General features: G+C 38.1%; 1 protein-coding gene across 1 annotated transcript in view; it reads left to right on the top strand.

The window, feature by feature from the left end:
• Window positions 1–1,603: 1,603 nt before the first annotated feature.
• Window positions 1,604–21,888, top strand: part of MOB3C (MOB kinase activator 3C) — an 810,703-nt gene continuing 790,418 nt past the window's right edge. Inside the window, exon 1 of the mRNA XM_044085817.1 lies at window positions 1,604–1,865. The gene's annotated coding sequence lies outside the window, so the exon portion shown is untranslated. The remainder of the gene's footprint in view (window positions 1,866–21,888) is intronic.

The raw sequence follows: 21,888 nt of genomic DNA on the forward strand, positions 1-21,888 counted from the left end.
TTGTTGATTTGAAATAGTGCCTAGATAATATTTTTTGCTATACTCACCTTTCCCTGCACAGCCCCACCATGTTACTAACATGTAGTAGCCTAGTGTTATCTGTGCAAGCATACATAGTACTGACTGAATACTCTGCTTAGGCTTAATATCTACTCAAAGTTTATTTCCATATCCCCTCCCTTTACATTACTTCTCTGTACAAATAATTGATGACATCTCCATCTCAGGTGGTGGTTGCAGTTTTGTAGGTATCCTGTCTTCGTAGACACACATGGAGTGGAAGATGTTCAGACCTGAGCTACCAACAGAGTACAATAGCTTTGTCAGGAGTTATGCAAGAAGCGGTCAACAGAATAAATAACGTTTACCCTTGAGGAAAGGAAGAAAAAAGGGTAACATGACAGAAACATTCAGTATCTTAAATGAGTTGATAAATGCCTGGAGGTCAGCATCTTATAGGAAAGGGAACTAATAGGATGGTAAAAGAGTGAACATATGATTGCTATTTTTGTTGTTGTTTATTTGTGTTTTTTTTTCATCCAGGATTGTAAAATCAAGAGTAATGGTTTCCAAAACAGAAGGAAAATACAGTGTGATGACACTGGATAGATTTAAAGATGTCTCAAATAACAAGATCAGAAGGTTTAATACAAGTTATTTTAAATCGGTAACTTATCCATCCAGTAGGGTAAAAGGCAGGTTAGACAGTTCTTATCTGTCACATTGCTTTTCTTATTCCAGAGCAACTGGTGATCTGTCTCACAGTACAGTTGTTTTCTTGGTTGTTTTACGGCTGTTTTAGTTACTGATATTATTCAGTAATCAGACACTGCAGATTTCCACTGACATACCCGACAAAAACCTTCTTGACTGAAAGCAAGCAGACAGGAAAGCCTTTTATGCATAGTGTTATGTCATTTCCAGGTGAACTTACCAATTTGTTTGATACTTTCTAACTCAGTGAGAATATACGATCTAGAAATAAAACTGGGCTTCTTGCACTGTGGTTGGTTCTCTCTCTCTGTCTGTATATATGTATATGTAAGTAGGGGTCAGTCTGTTAATATTTTTTTTTAATAATTCCATATGTAAAACTTTATGTGCTATTTCTAACCTATAACTGTCTAATCACAGTCCAAAACTCATCATTTCTCATTTCACTCATATCATAAAAAATAGTTTTTGAAATACATTTTACAATAATTTCTATGTATCTACTTGTGTAAATAATTATATATGCATATATATATATATATATATATATATATATATATATAGAGAGAGAGAGAGAGTGAAATACACACACACACACACACACACACACACACACATTACTGAACTATACACTCTTTAAATGAGATGACATTTTCAAGGCGCTCTATTTGTGAAGTATGCTGCTTGATAACAGGTTGTGTTCAGAAAACTAAAGTATCAGTCAAGAAGAAACTGCAACTGAAAAAAATATCAAATGAAACTGCAGCTTTTTCTTTTTGGATCCTGGCCATGTGGGCCTCACATGGATGGGGGGAGTTGCATGTGCTTGTGTGCTTCTTAAATTGCAAGTCTACCTCCTCCTGACCTCTCTGACGCTTGCAAGAGTTACTTTCTGCAGCAGAGCAAAGCAAGCAGAGCTTTCAGATGAAATCAGGATGTGACATCACTGACAGGAAAAAAAAGGCAGAAGAGCAAAATTCTTAAATGTAAACTCCCACGAGTTGTTGAATGAGTGTGTGCAGCAGGGTGCTGTGAAAGGGGAATTTTTATAGAAATTCCAAGCAAATCCTTGAAGCTAGCAAAACAAATTTGTATGAAGTGAAGAGAAAGGATTACCACAGCAGGTCGGGCATACTGTCTGCTTTGAAGAGGTGAGTGATAAACTGTTCTGTAAAACTTTTCTTTCTGTAACCCGTTAGAAATAGAGCTTAAACTTATCTTTTAACAAACTAGATGCTGGTTTGAAGTAGTATACCTTTTTTAACAGAAGACTACTTGCTGTCAGGTTGAAACACAGGCATTTGAATCTGGATAACTGAAAATGATGTCAAAGCAAATGAAAAATCTTGTATTTTTCAAATGAAAAATCAGTCTAAATGCTTTTGTTAAATGACGTTATATCACCATGGACCACTTGTACATCTGCATCTACTTTTTTCAGTTTTACTGTAGATTACTAGACTGTAGAACCTGAATCTATCTATCTATCTATCTATCTATCTATCTATCTATCTATCTATTTGAATGTTCCATTTAAAAGTGTAGCAGACAAATCCTTAGGTTATCTGACATACGTTAGAAGATCTGTAATTCTGTTTAAGTAACAACTTACTTGCTATGTTAAGAATGTAAGTCACTACTGTGCAGTCTGTATCAGTGGTGATTACTATGCAGATGATTTGGATTCAGGAATAACTCTTATTTGTTTGTCTGTCTGTCTATTGCAGTGGATTAGGATATTAAGTAGTAGTGTTTTGTTTGACTCCTTCTTTCTCCATTCTCTTATTTTTTGACTGGGCAAATTAACTTATCAAGAAGCAGCATGCCTCTCAACTTTTCAGATTTTTGCATAATATCCAGATTTTTGGTCTGTTCCTCATAAAAGTTTGTGGTTTTCTAGCAAATGATTGAGGAGTGAAGTCACTAAATAATGACAGTCATTTGAGTTTCAGACTTTATAACCTTCAGTAAATGTGTGCTAACACAAAACCTTTTATTCTAGTAACTTTCTACGTTCATAAAAGCAATTTTGTCCCAATTTTGGGCCTTTATCCAGATTTCTTGTGCTAAGAGGTTGAGAGCTATGAAAAGTAGTTGTACGTAGTTTGGTTACTTAGTTACCAAAAAGGCAAATAATTGAATTTGAGTGAAAGAAACATGGAAATAATAGTGTGTTTTTGTATGTGTGTGTGTTTATTGTGTGTGTGTGTGTGTGTGTGTGTGTGTGTGTGTGTGTATACATGTGAGCGAACAGGTAAATATGCAGAAAACAGTAACTTGTCTGAGAGAAGTGTACCAGTGAAACACTGCATGTTGGCTTTCTTGTTGGGAGATTTTTTCCTTGTTTCACTTTGTGTCAGTTTAACTTCAGTTTCACATTCTTGTAAGGAAGGCAACAAGCATTGTTATGCATGTGTGTGAGACAACACCTGTTTTTATTTCACCTTTGGTTGGGGTGGGGGTGGGGTATATGGTTTAATTGTACTGTTATGGCTGAAGTCATACACAACGATACACTGCATGAACTGAAATGCAGGAAATAGTTGGCTGGTTCTGAACTGCCTACTACATCCCTGCAGATGTACAGTTGTGGCAGACAGGGTAATTCCTATATTTCGTGATAAACTGCATTCATCGTGCAGACCTAGATTTAATTCTCTCATTTCCACTTGCATACATTATGACTCAAGGTTATAAAATGAACAAAGTATTCCTGTCCATGCTGAATAGAGGCACTAGTGCTTTGCTGGTTTTAACCTGGTTAAAAAAGTCAACAGAAGAAAAATCTGGGGTTCAGGCGCCTAGGCAGTGAGACATTTCCCTGTGTATTTCCCTGTGTTACATTTGGCTGGGGACACATGGCTGAAGTCAAGTTTAGCTGCAGAGAAATATGGTTTTGTCTGAATTCCATATGGGTAAAGGCAAGCACACACTGCCTTGCCCACAGTTTTAATAACCAAGTGCATGGGGGCAGAAGAACTAATGAGTGTTGGGCTCAGTGCACAGTACATGGTTATGTAACTGCAGCATGTAGAAGTGTGCTACAGCATGGAGGAAATCCTGCATTCCCTTTAGTCTCATTTAGGCTCCTGTATGCATTTTAGGTATTGTTCTCTAGATACTTTGAAAGCGGTAGTAGTTCACACACACACCACTTATAAAAGCACTGCCCATTGTGCACTGCATTATTACTGCCACTGACTTGCCCATTGGCCAGCCTGCTGCTGATGCCTGCCATACTGCCTGCTGTCTCATGTGGTCTTGGGGCCTGTGAACATTATTTTCCCCTGTGCATTTGGTAATTGAAGTCGTGGACATGGCACCACACTCTTCTCTTTACCCACAGGGAATTCACAACAGCCATATTTCTCTGCAGCTGAATGTCATTTCAGCCTTGTGTCCCCAACCAAATGTACCACAGGGAAATGTCACACTGGCTAGGTGCTTGAACCCAAAAATCTGATTATGATGTAGCAAGCAGTGGTGCAGTGGATAGCACTGTTGCCTCCCAGCAACAGGTTCTTTGGTTTGATTCTCATTTGGGGTGCCTTCTTTCAGAGTCTGTATGTCCTCCCTGTGTTTATGTGGGTTTTCACTGGGTGCTCTCATTCCAAAGACATGCAGTAGGTGGATTTGACACTCTAAACTGGCCATGTGCGTGTGTGTGTGTGTGTGTGTGTGTGTGTGTGCGCGAACAGGTAAAAATATGCAGAAAACAGTAACTTGTCTGAGAGAAGTGTACCGGTGAAACACTGCATGTTGGCTTTCTTGGGAGATTTTTTCCTTGTTTCACTTTGTGTCAGTTTAACTTCCGTTTCACTTTCTTGTAAGGAAAGCACCAAGCATTGTTATGCATGTGTGTGAGACAACACCTGTTTTTATTTCACCTTTGGTTGGGGTGGGGGTGGGGTATATGGCTTAATTGTACTGTTATGGCTGAAGTCATACACAGCGATACACTGCATGAACTGAGATGCAGGAAATAGTTGGCTGGTTCTGAACTGCATACTACATCCCTGCAGATGTACAGTTGTGCCAGACAGGGTAATTCCTATATGCTCGTGATAAACTGCATTCATCGTGCAGACCTAGATTTAATTCTCTCATTTCCACTTGCATACATTATGACTCAAGGTTATGAAAGCCTGGTTAAAAAAGTCAACAAGCACATTAGTGGTCAACAGAAGAAAAATCTGATTATGATGTAGCAAGCAGTGGTGCAGCAGATAGCATTGTTGCCTCACAGCAACAGGTTCTGTGGTTTGATTCTCATTTGGGGTGCCTTCTTTGCAGAGTCTGTATGTCCTTCCTGTGTTTGTGTGGGTTTTCACTGGGTGGTCTCATTTTTCCTCTCGTTCTAAAGACATGCAGCAGGTGGATTTGACACTCTAAACTGGCCATAGGTGTGTGTGTGTGTGTGTGTGTGTGTGTGTGTGTGTGTGTGTGTGTGTGTGTGTGTGTGTGTGATATGGAAGAAAAGCCATGGCAGGGCTAGACACCTAGTGGTGTGAACCTTGGATCTAGATGATTGTCAGTATTGAAGTGATACCCTGACCTCATGTGAAAAAAAAATAGGAAAAGGGGTTGTGGATAGATGGATGGATGGAATGAAAGAAAGCGTTCATGTTCATGTTGAAAACAGACACTAATACTTTAGTAATTTTAACAAGATTATAAAGTAAATAAGTACACATATAAGTATACATATGTAGATGACAAAAACAGGTTTATAGAGTGCTGCTTTTCTGATCTACTTTTAGTGTTCATGTACTTTGACAAGTTTTCAAATGTTGTGCTCTTATTACTGGAATGTATATTTAATATCATGGCTTATTCTCCAAGAAAAAATTTCACATCTGTAATATTATTTGTCACGCATTCTGTTTATTCTGTTAAATGATTGCTAAATAAACAAACACATGAAAAGCCCTGAATGTGGGAGAAACAACACTGAGCAAAAAAAAAATAAAAAAACATATTGGGTTTTTCAACCTCAGCATACACATTGCTTCTACACTCCCTCTCTAACATAAATTAAGAGTTTTGCGATGTCAGCATGGACATTGTTTTTGTATATTCGTCACTCTACTTTCTAACAAAATAACTCCACTGCTAGGATATGAAGATTGTACTGTACCACAAAGCTGGTACTGGATTTCAGTGTTCACATCTAATTCTGTCCATACTGACTGCAGAACTGAATGCAGAATCTACTGAATAGCATTAAGAGTGAATGTTCTGTTATAGTAAATGTTCCATTATAGCTATACTTGTGCTCTATATTGCTGTCTCTGTGTGACGTAGATAAAGAGTTGATTTATATCAGAGGGGATAGAGATGATATGGGTGCTGAGGTTAGGAGACTGTTGAAGAACCTTTGCTCCTAGTATCTAATGTATTTGTAGGTGTGATGACTCACCACTGCCAACCAATTGTGATGTGGATATCCCACCTCTGGGCCAGTAATCAACGAGCCTTACTCCTCATCACTGGCACATGTGGGGGACGTCCACTGGGATGATAACAGGTACACACACAGTATTTCCAGATGCAGCTCTCTGCATCAAGTGCAATTTCCCTTAAGAGCACACAGATACCACAGTCAGTCCAGGGCTGGTTTCTCCCTCTTACTCCAGATCCCCAGTAAGAATCCCCACTGGCACAGCTGTAGAGCTGAGATCTCAGCTGAATAATCAAGCCAAGATCTCCAGCACCCTCTCTGTCCAAACACTGCTTTGTGTCTCTGCCCAAGTAGCTGACACACATTGTATTTGAGGTTTGATTTAGACACACACACACACACACACACACACACACACACACACACACACACACACACACACACACACACACACTTGAGAAAGGCTTGCACAGGTTTACTAGCTCTGCCCCCTTCTGCTTAGACTATAAGGTAGTTACCACTGCCGCCAGTCACTCCTGCCAGCTACCTTAAGGCACTTACCAAAGAGTGTCAATTTTACTGCGTAATATAAGTACTAATAAAAATGGTAGTTTGACCAAGAGCAAGGCTGTTAGGATTGGCCCACACAGTGTCACCAAATGAATATGCAAGTACTCTCAAAACTTATAAATATCACTACAAAGATCAGCCACAATGAATGGTTTAAGTATATTTAATAATAAATAATAAAAGTACAAGAAAATATTAAGTATATATTCACAGTGACATCAGAGTTCAAAACACAGGAGATATTTAAAATAACATTGCAGGACAGGCTCAGATAAATAAAGAAAAAATAATATCTAATCTAAGCTTTACTACATTCCTGACTGTATCTAAGATAATTACTATACCCTAATAACGTACTAATAGAACAAGGCAGAAGATGTGGTGAATGGTTCTTTGTTGTCAGGTCCAAGACAGAGTACAGAGTGCTCTGTCTCCGTAAGAGGCTTCGCAAAATAATATCTAAAATATTACTTTTGGGATAGCTTGCAGAATGGCATAATTTCTGGTCATCTGACTTCTAGTTCTCATGCAAACTCCCTTTGCTGGCAGCTGGCAGTATTTAGCAACTACCTATAAAATACATACACAAGGGCTTTTGCTCAGATCTTTGGCAGGAGCTGACTGCCTTGAAACCTGTGAGATAGCATCTTTATGGCCTAGCCAATAAAGTGATTTAATTTCATATATTATTTCTAAAGTTTGCTGGACTGAGGTTCACCTCCAATTTCCTCTGTTAAAACATATACATTCAAATAGTTACAATAGTGCATGTACATTTCTGTTCTCTGCAGTAGGCACACTGTGGATACAGTCCAAACTCAAGAATTTTACAAATATCTTTTCAACACACACGTCTGTACAAATCAGTTTGATATACACATAACATACAGTTCTAATACATTTGTGATACAAGCATCTTATATGACATACAGTTTTAATACATTTGTAACACCAGCATTTTGTATAAATTGTAGTAACAACCTCCTCTAGTGGTTAAAGGACTTCAAGGTAAAAAAACAAGTCCAAATAATAACAAAACCAGAAGTCCAACATCCAAAAGTTTAATAAAAGTAGATAAGCACAAAATAACAAGGCAGAGCTTTCGAGTTCAAGACTCTTTTTCAATGCATACCAAAAACTGTGTAGACTTCTCCTTTGTATAAAGCACCAGCCAATAAGATGAATAAAATGTCATATGACAAAAATCATGTGATCTAAGACACTTGATCACAGAAAATTAAAACACACAGCAATTACAAAATACGTATATAAAATAATATCATAAAACATCACATTTTATTTTTAATGTTGGTTTATACTATTACTAGAGTTAAGCCCTGGTAACTTATCAGCTCTAAAAAAATTAATCAGTTTATGCTCCATATACTCAGTTTTAGTTACTAAGTCTCCACCACGTGCATCTGGGAATACATTTTACAGTATCCTAAACTTAAATTTATGTTCTTGACCACAAGTAATAATATACTTCGTGAAAGCATTAGTCTCAGTTATTCTCTGAATATCAGAGAGGTGTGCATGCATCCTTTCTTTCAACTTCATATTAGTTTTTCCTATGTAAAAACATTCATATTGAATACAATTAGCAAAATAAGCTTTGAAGTATGACGTACCTGACACTTTAAACATAAATACCTTGTGGCTTATGTGGAGTTCTGTATTGATATATTTACAATAAATGCAATTATATCAAGGAATGGTGCCAGATTTCATCATACTCATATTATTCTTGTTTTTACATAAATCCTTATAACACAGATAGTGTTTTAAATTATTTCCTTCTTATATACAAATTTTGGTCTGGCACCCACAATACTAGAAATCTCAGGACTAGTACTTAAAATACTCCATTTTTTTCAATAACTTGCTTAATCAAAGCAGTGTGTCTATTATATTTCATTATATATCCTACACTGTAATTGTTAGTACTATTTTTTACATGAGCTTCACAGGTCTGAGTATAGATATATGGTCTAGCTGAACCATGCCTTTTACTTTTAACTAGTTCTTTAGTATGCACAATAAGTTTAGAGTCATATCGTCTGCTTATAAAATCAGACATATTATTAATCTCAGATAAAAAAGTTTCTTCATTAGTACATAACTTACTAGCCCTTAAAAATTGACTCTTGACTCCTTTATATACATGACTTGGATGCATACTTCCTGAATGAATATATCTAACAGCCTGTACATTTTTCCTATGAGTCATAGTATTAAAGCCAGTGTTATTAACAGTGACAACAATATCAAGAAACATGACTGTATCATATGAACAGTGAACATCAAATACAAAATATCAGTATTGACATGCAAAAAATCAACAAACTGATTTAAACTGTCAGCATCACCTTGCCATAACTAACCATCAGGAAGCTTTGCAGTCGATTCATGGAATCCATAACACTTCTTCAAAAAGAAGGGCTGTAAACTTGGCTGTAAAAATGAAGGCTGGTAAAAAGGACATACCACAAAAAGAGACACAAAACCAATAATACTAACAAACTCCTCTAGAGGTTAAAGGACTTCAAGGTAAAAAACAAGTCCAAATAATAACAAAACCAGAAGTCCAACATCCAAAAGTTTAATAAAAGTAGACAGGCACAAAATAACAAGGCAGACCTTTCGAGCTCAAGACTCTTTTTCAGTGCATACTAAAAGGCAAAAACCGTGCAGACTTCTCCTTTATGTAAAGCACTGGCCAATAAGATGAATAAAAGGTCATGTGACAAAAATCATGTGATCTAAGACACATGATCATAGAAAATTAAAACACACAGCAATTACAAAATACTTATATAAAATAATACCATAAAATACACATTTCATCAAGTCTACACAGTTTTTGGTATGCATTGAAAGGCTAATTTGGACAAGTGTGTTGGTGACAGGGTCTATGGAGTTCCTTTATGGGTGACAGACTTATTTATGGTCTCAGATGAGGCCCAGAGTTTGAGTCACATCGTGCATCAAAATGCTGTAGATGCATTTCAGAAGGTACATTAATAAATTAGAATATTATCATATTGCTATTCCAGTAAAGTGACATTTTAATTGCAACAACAAATTTTATTATTTATGTTTCTGTGTGTGCAGTATGTAATTATGTAGGTAAGACATACCATCATATAAGTGTATTTATGAACATTTATATGGTATTAAATATAAAAATATTAACAATGTCCTTTATAGACATGTAAAAAAGTGTACTTTGTATAAGAAGTTTGTGTTTTCTGCTTTGGATGTTGTTTATATTAATCAGAAGGGTCAGGATTTTGAAAATATACTTGAAAAAATTTGTTTTGGCAGTATGAACTGAATATTTCCTGATCTTAATGTTGAAATGAGTATAAAGAGTTTTTTGAAAATTATGCCTTTAAGAAAATTATTCAAGATTCATCTGACTTAACATGTGACTGTTTTGTCTATATAAACACATATTTGTGTATTATGTAATTTATTCTGATGGAAGTCCATGTTTGTTTGTTTATTTAAGAATGAAAATGCCCAATAAGTTTTATAGTTTGGTTCAGGTGCCTGTATTCTTGTTCAAATGTTTGGTGTAGAAGTTTTCCTCAACGTATTATTTAACTTACCAGTGCAAGGATATTGTTCACTCTGTAATAGAACAGTGATGCAGCATAGCTTTCCCTGAGAAACTCTAAGTAGTCAGGCAATTGATATTAAGTAGTCTGTCATGTAAGGTATCTTGTAGGTTTGTGCAGATCTGTTGCTGACAGGATATGTGAACTGTGGTAGTAAACTTCATCAGTGTAGGGGTACTCCTGTATGCTTTGTAGTGAAATGCTGCAAGTGATGTTTGTTGCTGATTTGGTATGGATCAGATTTTACCAGGCTGTGCATGTAAGATACGATATTAGATGAAATGGTATATTTCCATCAACAGTCAGTTCCACCCAGAAGAAAACTGGAGAGTAAATTTCCATGAGTATAATTTGTATTAAGAAAAAAAATGATACAGAGCTCCATGCCATAGAAGGATAAAGCCCTGACAATATTGCTGAGTTCCACGGCATAAAAGGATAAAGGCCCAACTACATTGCTGGTGGCTTGGACACCTGAGGAGCTAGTCAGAGAGGATGGCCGTGAGCACCTACTGCTGGCTTACCCATCCCCAGGTAGAGGAAAGTAACTTGACTCACCACAAAGGGTAATCCCTAAGTAACAGAACGGGGACAGAGCGAAAACTGATCCAGTTAAGCTTAGACATTCAACCTGCTTAGCATGAGTAGCAGAAGGAGATCTGGTATGTGGATGCACACTTCTCATTGAAGGACTTGCAATAGCAGGCTCAGCAGAGCTGCCAGGGAGAAGGGTACACCTCTCTCCAGACCTGCAAGCTGGCCCACTCCCCACCGCCTGACTCTTGCTGTGGGAGGTGCAAACAGCTGATAGAGATTCCTGTCTGGAAATGAATAGACTGTAGGTTTCTTACTTAGTGTAGGATTGCTTGGCTGTTATGACCCCAAAATGAATGGACCAATTGGATGTCTTTAGAGGAATCATCTGGCAAGGTCCATTGGGAGCAAACAAAAACAATACATCCTTTGCATGCTCAGTACAACACACTGTGCACTTGTGGTATACAGAGACCTATAAATGAATAGCAGGATTTACTCCTCAGCCATGGCACAATGACAGTTACTAGTAAAACACTATCTGTAGAATACCTTTAGCTATAACGGTTGTTTAAATATTTCTGGTAGGACTCCTGCTGATTACATATTTCTCTGTTCATTTGAATTTAACAATGTGAATGACATCAATTTGTGCTGAGTAGGTAAAATTAGTAATAAGACCAGATCTTCTACAGAAATAACAAATAAGTTCTACTACAGTGAGTCAGGTAAAAGTCCTCTTATGTGACATAACTAGTATGATGGCCACTCCATAGTCAATTCATTTGTTAGCTCCTTGTGACTGCTTGTTTGTAAAGTTTATTTTCGCTAATGTAGAAAAGAACAGTGCAAAGCTAGACAATTGGATACCAGAAAAAGAAATGTTGTGACGCTTAAGTGATGCCTATACAACGAAAGTTGCTAACAATTTAATAAGTGTTTATTAGACATACTTTTAAATGATCGGTATTGATCCATAACCCCTTTTCAGAGGGTCATAAGTTCCATTGTTTTCAAACAGTAGCAATTAAGTTTAACCAATTGCTCCTTTTTAGTTTTGGCCACATCAGACAGTGCCTGACCATAGGTTTTTACTTTCTTTGGGTATTTGTATTCAGTTTATAATCTAGTTAAATAATCACCATTGAGTTTTCAGTCGTGTGCATTTGTGTGACTATTTGAAACCCAAAGTATAAACTCTTCTTTTGCAAGCCTAAAACTCAAGCAGTATGTTGAAAACACACCACATTCTCCTTTATGCAGGTGTCTCTGTCCCCTGGCTCTGTCCCTTTCTGTTAGTTATTACTGTAAATGTTACTTGTTCTTTTTACTGTTAGTGTTACCGTATTACTACTGTTACACTGTATTCACATCATTATATCTTGGAGATAACAACTGCAATTCCCCTCCCCCAAAGTCAATGATTCCGAGTCTCTAGTTCATAGAAGAGATTCTTATGCCAGTGAGCTGCAGAGTGTAGTGTTTCTCTTGGGCAGCTGTTGGTTAAACCTCTAATATTCTGGCATACAGAGATGACCTGAAGATTTGGTCTAGTATTTTGTAATATGAGAGATGTTATTGGTTAGTTTAGTCATGTAATTATTGTTTCTTTGTCAAGAGCTTCTTGATTTAATGAATTATATTTGACACTGACCTACATCACTAGTGGTAACAACATTGTGCTGACCAGTTTTGATGAAGAGAGCATTGTTAGATGTATTTGACACTATACACGAGGTCACTTCTTTCTATAGTTCTGCTGACAGCCTGCTAGATATGCTCAGGCTACATAATTTTCTGTTGATGGGTTTTCCTTCAAATAGAGCTGTTTATTGCAGCTATTTTTATTAGCTGACTTAGGCATTGTAGTAAGGATTGTATCATGGCATCTGTGTCCACAGATGCACTCTAACATAAGAAAAGATTATGCTGGGTTTGCCACAGCTGTCCATCATGTTGCTACATAAATAACTCGTACATACCCTATCTGCAACATCTGACTGCAAAGGAATCCTCTAGTTTGATTTAGGCTCATAGGTTAAGTACTAGGCCATTAATCTACAGATCATTACAAGCCTTGCTAAAGAATTCACCTCAAAATTTCCTTCTAGCCTTAAGGCGTTCAAGATAGACTGGGAGAGAATTAGAAACTGCCTTCCAGTTATCTACGTCTGCTTGTCTCATCATGTAAAAATTCAGATTGTCATGAAAATCTTGTATTGTTCATGTTTATGCTCTTCAATTTGTGAATTACCACAGCAGTTTTGTTCCCTAGCGTCTATTTTCTTAGGATGTAATTTGAGATTATTATGGCTCTGTCCACTCAATGTCCAGAGGAAAAGTCATGTTTTGCAACTGTGAGTTGATCTTTGCTAAGTACAGATGTTAGCTGTTGGTATACAGCTTTATATATAACATTATCCAGGAACTTTCATCATCTTTGGAGAAAACACAGCAGAATTTTGTTTTTACACTTTGTCCCAGCTGTCTATTGGCCATCAGCCCAAGCAGTGAGGCAAGGGTTGACTGGGACTGGGGACTGGTTTTCATTCAGTCATTGGGATGGTTTGGGGGTTTTTCAGTATCTTTCCTCTGCCCTAACTGCAATCCCCCAGGAAGGAGTAGGGGAGGGGTGTAGAATGGGTCTGTGAAGGACAACACTTCCACAAGTGGCATTCCCAAGAATTATTGCCTTCCCAAAGCTGGAAAAGCGGTGGTTTTCCACAGTCTTCACCAGGGAAATCATGCTACCCGGTATACCTCCAAGTTCACTCAAGCACTTGTCATCCCTTCTCATTGTTAGTACTTTTTGACAACAGAGTAAAGGGGAGAAGGAAGCAATGCTCTACCTGTAGTGAGAAGTATAGTGTTTGGTAATGATGAAGTTGAAGCTCCAAACATGCACATGGCTCATGCTTGGGACCTGTTTGCTGAACAGTTTAACTGAATTTTTATGATTTAGTAAGAAATATATCACATGCATATGAAATAGAGGTTGCACCTCTGCCTTGCATCTGTTATGTATATTTCCAAAAAGTTTTTGGATTTGCTAACACAGTGGTTGCATGTCCTGCAAATGGTGAAGATTTTACTTCCCTGATTTTATGTTTTTAGTTATTCATCTGTTCCTTTCGTACTGACAGCTTAATTTTGTGTAACTGTTTTAGCCCAGTTAGTGTCTTTTGTCATCAGTTCCTTCACAGCTGAAATTCCAAAGTTAGATTGCTGTCTTTACTATAGCTATCTTCAACACGCTGTCTTCAGCAGACTTCAGTAGATGAGGGAATTACTGAATATGTGTTTGAAATAATTGAATGCATTGATGTTTGTAGGAAGAATATTTATTCATGTCCTGTGAATAATAGGGCAGAGTCATTCAATTGAATGTATTATGTTTGCAGAAAGAATATTTATTCATGTCCTGTGAGTAATAGGGCAGATTCGTTCAAGTGAGTACTATGTTTACTACTGGAGAACTTGAGAGCATATGTGGTGGTGCTTTTATGAATAATTTTTTTTCTTACTTAAGTAAGTACAAGGATACTTGCACATCAGTCATGAGATAGCTGCTTTCACATGGTTTGACTGAGTAAAGCCTATCCATTCAGCAGGCTATATTTATCTGTTTTTCTTCCATGTGCTGAAAATGATGTTGCAGTGGAATACATAATAGTTAAGTATATTTAATAGTATTGCTGCCCTGCTGTCCTGTTCAAACTCAAGCCAGTCAGTGTCCAAGTGATCCATAAACATGGATGATGTTTTCTTACCCACTTTAATATGTGGATTAGTGGGTCTGTCACATAGTATGCACTTTGTTATAATTATATCTTTTGCTCATACAGGGGCAATGAAAAAATTACTTCCTTTAAAATTACTGAAGGATGTTGTGTTTTTTTGCTAGGAATGTGGAGCTGAAGTACTCGTTGACAAAAGATGTCATCTGCCAGTTTGATGTTTCTCTACTGGGTCTATATTAGATAATCGAACGTTTAAAAGTTCGACTGACATATGGAGGACACCATATGATCGAACTTTTAAAAGTTTGAATATCAAAAAAAAAAAAAACCTACACAAATAACCTACCTGAATGTTTTATGCAGGGGGGGCAAGCCCCCCCTGCACCCCACACATGGGGGGCTGTGCCCCCACACACCCTGCTCTTTAACTATACCAACTCCGAGATCACACTACAGTGCAGAAAAGGGAAATCTTCCCATTCCGTGCTGTATGGAGATCTCTGTTAAAACGTTCGAACTTTCAAAAATTCAATCATATGGTGTCGACCATATGACAGTCAAATTTTGAAAGTTCAGCAATCTAATATAGACCCTTCTCTACTGTATATTTGTCACGTTTCTGTTTCTATTTTGCCTAGATTTTTGCGTTTGTATTACATATCTGTCATGACCAGGATATGAGGCACAGATAGGATACCTCTGGTTTGTTCATCAGATTTTGCTTGGTTGAATTCTTCTTGCTGAAATAAACGCGTTTTAGCTTACTGTGTCTAGTTCACCTCTGTTATAATGGAGATTATAGGCATTCATTAATAGATATTGTCAGGTGCATTTGTCTAAGATTTGGACAGACAGAATGTCTCAGCTTCATTTCAATGAATTGTAGTAAATAAGCCATCTTGGCTATAAACATAACTCTCAGCCAATCAGGGAAATATATCTCCAGAATTTGGGATTAAACTGAGAAACAATCAGGGATGCATTTTCAATAACAGAAGTATTAACAGGAGGCATTGACAGAATAAGAGAATGTGGATTAATATACATTTTCTGAAAAAAAAGAAGTGTATAACTCTAATTATTGTCATTATTTATTTAGTGTAATTCACAACGTTTTCTACAAAAGTCATTTGTTTTAAGATTAAAACAGGCAGGGCAAAAATTTGAGTCAGAATCTGGGACAGTTGATCGATATGACTATAGTGACATTTTTAGCAGTTTGCTATTACGATTGCTTGGAGTGTTTGATTTTGATGGGTATCTATACATAGTAGGGTGTTATCTTACATCATATGTTACACAGTGGTAGTCTTAGAAAACACAGAGACTCTCCTAATGGTATCGATAATTGTGAAGCAAGTGTGTATTTGTGTCTGCATCATGTTTGTGTCTGTTACTAAAACACTGGAAAGAGGAGAGAAGGTAGTCATACATGTATATCCGTCAGAATGTGTTCATGTCTTTTGTGTAATGTAACAAAGAAAAGGGATAATATTAACCTAAGGAGAATAGGGAACAGGTATATAGTTTACAAATTGCCACAAATTTCAGTTAACCAGTGCAATAATTTAGGACTGATCAGGTTATATTCCAGAAGGGAGGACAGAATAGTTAGGTAAATGAGAAAGTTCTGTCCTGTTTGCAGAAAGCGAGGGGCACTAAATTGAAACAGGTTGGAGGAGAGGCAGCAGCGGGTTATTATAGTGAAGGCAGCCTGTGCCAAAGCTGATTTTGTATATTAGTGAGTCACTGTTGGGCTATTTGGAATATAACCATAAGGCTTTGAACAGTGATATGATGACTCTGATTTAATGCTCTAGGTGTAGCATGTGTTTATTAATTAGAATGGTAGCTCTTTTGCTGCTGCTACTTAAGCTACCAGGTGTAATTCATTTGCATATCTTATTTTCTGCCAGTAACCAGCATCATTTAAACATAATAACCCTAACCCTAAAACAATAGCCCTATTATAACTCAATTTCTAATATTACCCCATAAAACTAGCTCTTATATTTCAGCCCTAACCTTTAAAAAATAAAACATTAAATTCTATACATAAACCTGATCCTAAAGCTCTAGCCCGAAAACTACATCATTAACCCTAACACTAAAATGTTATCCCTAACTCTGACCTTAAAACTTTAACCCTAACCTTTAATATTTATCCCTATCCCCAACCTTAACCCTAAATTAAAACTCTACCCTTAACAAAAGTACACCTTCCATTTTACTTCAGAAGTGGCACACTATTCAAGTTTTTGGCATAAGTCTTAGTTGCTCTTCTTTTGCACATCCTTTTGCTGAAGCTGAAAGTAACTGTGACCATCCTTTCTGTATGGAATAACTTGACAGATAACTGTGAAGTCTTCTGACAGGAAGTGAGGTGTAAGTAGGCAGACATGTAAAAGTGAGCAGTGTGATTGGATACTAGGGGCAAGGGAGAAATCCTGGGTCCTGCCCTCAGAGAAGAAATCCTTGAAGGAAGGTAAGTAGTAAGCCTATCTCTACCCAAGAATAGGGGACAATGCAAAATAAATAAATAAATAAATAAAAATAAATAAATAAAATGTGGTACAGTGGCTTGAAAATCAGGGACAGATTTTAGATATTGCTCTTACCTGCTTATAAAGTTGCTAGAATAACAGGTTTTACATGAGCATGCATTTTCTAGTTGGGGGAATAGACTGGACTTTTGTTTGGTTTTTGCCTGTTTTAGCGGTGGCAACTACAGCAGTATGTCTGGTATAGAAATATGGTTTGGGGGAAAATTATGTGTAATCCTCCCTTTAAGTGTTGCTAAAGTCCTTATTTCATTTGGAGGTATACAGTGTGCTGTCTGTCAGGGTTGGCACATAGCTGCGGTTATCCATTCTTCTCAGAGTATGGCAGGCCATTTCTCCATCTGAGGGCATTGGCTTTGTGTTTATGAGGGCCCACATCTGGTTTCAGTGAGTCCAATGAAACCTCCCAGTCTGGTTCATTATCAGCAGTACAATGTTACTGCGGTGACAATGTTTACTGCATTTTGATGTTACCTGCTACATTCTTGTGGTAATACCAGGTCATATAAATTTTGCTTGCTTCAACAACTTTACTAACTATAGTTGAACATGTTGACTGATTGAAAAACTAACTCCAAGAGGTAATGTAGCAAAAAAGGTCCATAGATCAGCATGTACTCAACAAATAAATAAACAAATGGACATTTGACATTCAAGAAAACAAGTAGCTTGAATTATTTCTCTACAACTTTATTTTCTTTTTGCGTGTGTCTGTGTGCACTGCTGAATTACTGTTAGAAGGAGAGGTATTTTACATTTATTTGGGCCATCTCTTGTGTTGGAAAAATATTATGCTGTATTAATGTGTTGCCTAATTCAGTAATGCATTTTCTACTTATGGTACCCTCTTGTAAGTAAGAGGGTTTTGATGTTGCACATCTAAGTCTATTAAGAAGTTATTTTTATTCTTTTGTCATCAAGGTAAATTGTCTTCTGTGAAGCATCAGAATGATTTGTGGCAGGGAACTGAATCGGCATTAGCTGTATCAAAGGTGAAAATGATGAGATGGAGGCAGCTGCCACAGGCATTGTGATCACTAGCTTGGAGGGCTATCTCTGTCTGTATGTCTGTGTTCCAATTTATAATGGCCGCAGTCTACATTCCTAATGCATTGACAATACTCGAGTATGAAATGTCCAGAACTACTACACATGCTCAGTATTCTGACTGAGGCTGATATAGCAACAATTGATGGGATGAATTTTTTTTTCTAGATGCCTTTAATCTGTATGCAGTTGCTGATGAAAATGCTAAGAAACGTTTTAGCTTTTTTCTGTTTTGTGAATTAAGATCAATTGCACTAATCATCCAGTCCAATACCATATTCATGGGTGACTTTAATTAGCCCACTATTAACTGGGAATCCTATACGACATCAGACGTACATGCACAGAGATTCCTGGATTTTTTAAACACAAACTCTGTGGGCCAGATAATCAATACACCAACCAGGGATGCAGCCATACTGGATCTGGTCCTCACTAATATGGGAGAGTGCTGCACTCCCCCTGCTTCCCTGGTAAGGGCAGACCACAAAATGGTCTCCTTTGAAGTAAAAATAAAACCTGGACCCCCAGCTAAACTGGGAATATTCAGAAACTATTTTAATGCTAACCTCCTGCTATTAAGTGAGAACCTGGAAAAATGTCAACCCCCCATAAACCCTGAGAACAGTTCTGCCTATGCAGAATTGTTCAAAGCAACCCTGTACAAGCATGTTAATAGCTGCATAGTGGCAGCTGTATCCACCAGGAAGAAGTACCGATCTAACTCAAAAAACAAGCCTCAGCTGGATAAAAGCACTCTCATCAAACTAAACAAACAACTCAGAGGACAAATAAAGTCTACTAAAGACAAATTTGAGGTAAGTTTGGCCTCCCAGACCAAGGACAACCACAACACATTCTATAGCTATGTCCACAACCTTAAAGGCAGTACACAATTGTGTGCAGAGCTCATTGTAAATAGAACCACATATACTGAGCCAGAAGATATAGCAAACCTCCTGGCTGATAAATTCAGCTCCGTTACCCTTCTTTCCCCCTCAACCTTCCCTCAGGAAATATCATCAAATATAAATCCCCATATTATCACTAGAGAACAGGTCCTTAATGCTGTCTCTTAAGACCAAGAACACTGCATCAATGGGCCCAGACAATATCCCAGGATGCCATCTAAATAGCATGAATCATGACCTATCAGGGCCTCTGGAATTACTATTTAACTGTAGCCTCCAAACAGGCTTCGTGGCTCATGAATGGGGAAAGGCAACAGTCATCCCTCTGCACAAAGGTGGGCCATCTACAGACCCTGGAAACTACAGATCCATAAGTCTCACTAGTCTTATATGTAAAGCCATGGAAAGAATTATCATGGAGGTGATCAGTAGAGATATAATAAACATCCAAACACTGGACCCAACCCAGTTTGGTTTTGTCAAGGGCAGATCATGCCTCCTCAACCTGGTGGACTTCTTTGAGAAGGTCGCCAAAGAAATGGCTAAGGGCAAAATCGTTCACACTGCCTACATTGATATGGCCAAGACATTTGACATAATACGCCACTCGGGCATTGTTGACAAACTCAAGAGGTTAGGTACAAACTCGTATGTCACCCAGAAGATAGCCAACTGGCTTACAGACAGGAACCAGGAAGTTAGAATTGGGGAGTCCACCTCTACAAAGAGGCCAGTTACAAGTGGAGTCCCTCAGGGATCAGTCCATGGACCGCTTCTTTTTGGCATTTACTTCTCAGAAGTCAAGGCTAATGTCAGTGGTCTCTGACTGACTAAATTTCCAGATGATTGCAACTTAGGAGCTGTTATTAAATCTCACACTGACACAAATGTTCTCCAGGAGGGGCTGACACAGGCAAACAACTGGTGTCATAGCCATGGACTAAAACTAAATGCCAAGAAATACATAATATTATCCTATGGGAAGTTATACATCCCTGGTAAATATCATATTGACAACACACCCCTTAGAGGTGACACTGTAGTCAGGCACTTAGGGACGCACATAGATAGTAATCTTGCCTTTGATCATCACGTGTCTACAGTGGTGAGGAAATCATTCTGTATTGTGCAACTTGTAAACAAAGGTATGGTATCTAAGTCCAAGGAAGTCATTGTTCCACTGTATTTGGCATTCATCAGACTCATTGAGTACAATGCCCCCTTTGGTATATATATAACCAGGCATATCCAACAACTGGAACGTCCACAGAGGTTCCTCACTAAAAGAATATAGGGCGTAAGTAATATGTCTTATGCAGACCGCCTCAAGGCCCTATCCCTGTATTCTGTTTCCTACAGGCTTTTGAGGGGAGATGTATGCCTGGCATACAGGGCATTGTCGCCATTCTGATGGACCTCCTGCATATCCACAAAACAAACAGTACCAGAACTACCTGTTCTAAAGACTTAAACCTTGCCTGTGATATAAAAAGGACCTGCTGGAGAGATAAGTATGTACTCCAGAGACTACCCTGTCTATGTGAAGCAGAGTTCCTCCCTAATCCAATTCAAGTGCAACTTGGACAATTGGATGGGAGACCAGAAATTCATCCCTGGTTTGGCACCTATGTCTCTAACAGACACAGGTTACCTTTTAATGGTTCATCTCCCAGGCCCATACTTACACTTATCATAGGTATCAGAACTTGTCAGGCATTTGGGATGCATGGCTAGGCTTAAAAAGGCCCTTGGTTAGCCTAGTAAACACCTATGAACCTATGAAGTATTAGATGACATCTGTCCCTTCTCTGAAACCTCACTATCCAGCTTATTCATAGGTTCATAGGTTCTGATTTGAGTATACTGTGCCCTTTTGGTTTAGTTTACTGTGCCTCTGTCTAATAGTGACACAGGAGTAATCCCTGGAACAAACCATCCGATTCTTCTTGAAGAGATTCAGTGAGGTGCTCTGCCTCACATGAACTGTCTGGGTTATGAACCTGTCCCTCCAGCAAGTTCTATTTATTTCTGTGCTGAGGTTCAAGTCCGTGGCTCTAAGGGATCTAGATTTACTGAGGTGGAGCATGTCCATTTATTCTGGGCTTTGTATGTCAGGCATAGATATGGCATCTGTTTGAGACCCTTGATCCTCTTGGTGAGATACTTTTGGGGTCTTTCTAATTGCTGCAGGTCATTGTATTCTATGATGGGCCTGATGAGGGATGAATAAAGGCATGATTACCTCTCTTGATCTAGATGTGTAGAAGGTCTTTCTAACCACTTTGGCAATGTGGTTTTCAAAGGAGAGATTGCTGTCAACTTGGGTCCCCAGGTCTCTAATAACTTTCTCTGTACCATGGCTGGCACCAGTTATCTGTCTCTGTGAGACCTTTTTGAAGGATGTTTGTGTCAGCTGGAGAGTTGATTATGGCACCCAGTTTGCAGTCCGCCTGTACGAAAAGTATATACCGAACAAGAGTGGTCCCAGGACAGAACCCTGTGGGACACCACTCCAGCAACTCTCACTCTGTGGGTTCTGTCTTTGAGCCAGTTTACCCATCTTGTGACATAGGGGTTTATATTTAAGCTGGATAGCTTATCTATGATGCCAGTGGGGTATTGTGTCAAATGCCTTTGCAAGGTCCAGATAGGCTGTGTGGACTACCTTTCCTTCATCTATGGCTTTGGTGACTGTTTCAAAGAAGTCAACCAGGTTCAAAGTGTCTGTAGGTCCCCAATGTCTTTGTTTATGAGCTCCATGATGATCCTCTCCATAGCCTTGCAGAC

Source organism: Protopterus annectens, chromosome 10.part0 (assembly GCF_019279795.1).
Source record: "Protopterus annectens isolate FY-2018-M chromosome 10.part0, PAN1.0, whole genome shotgun sequence".
NCBI classification, from domain to species: domain Eukaryota; kingdom Metazoa; phylum Chordata; order Ceratodontiformes; family Protopteridae; genus Protopterus; species Protopterus annectens.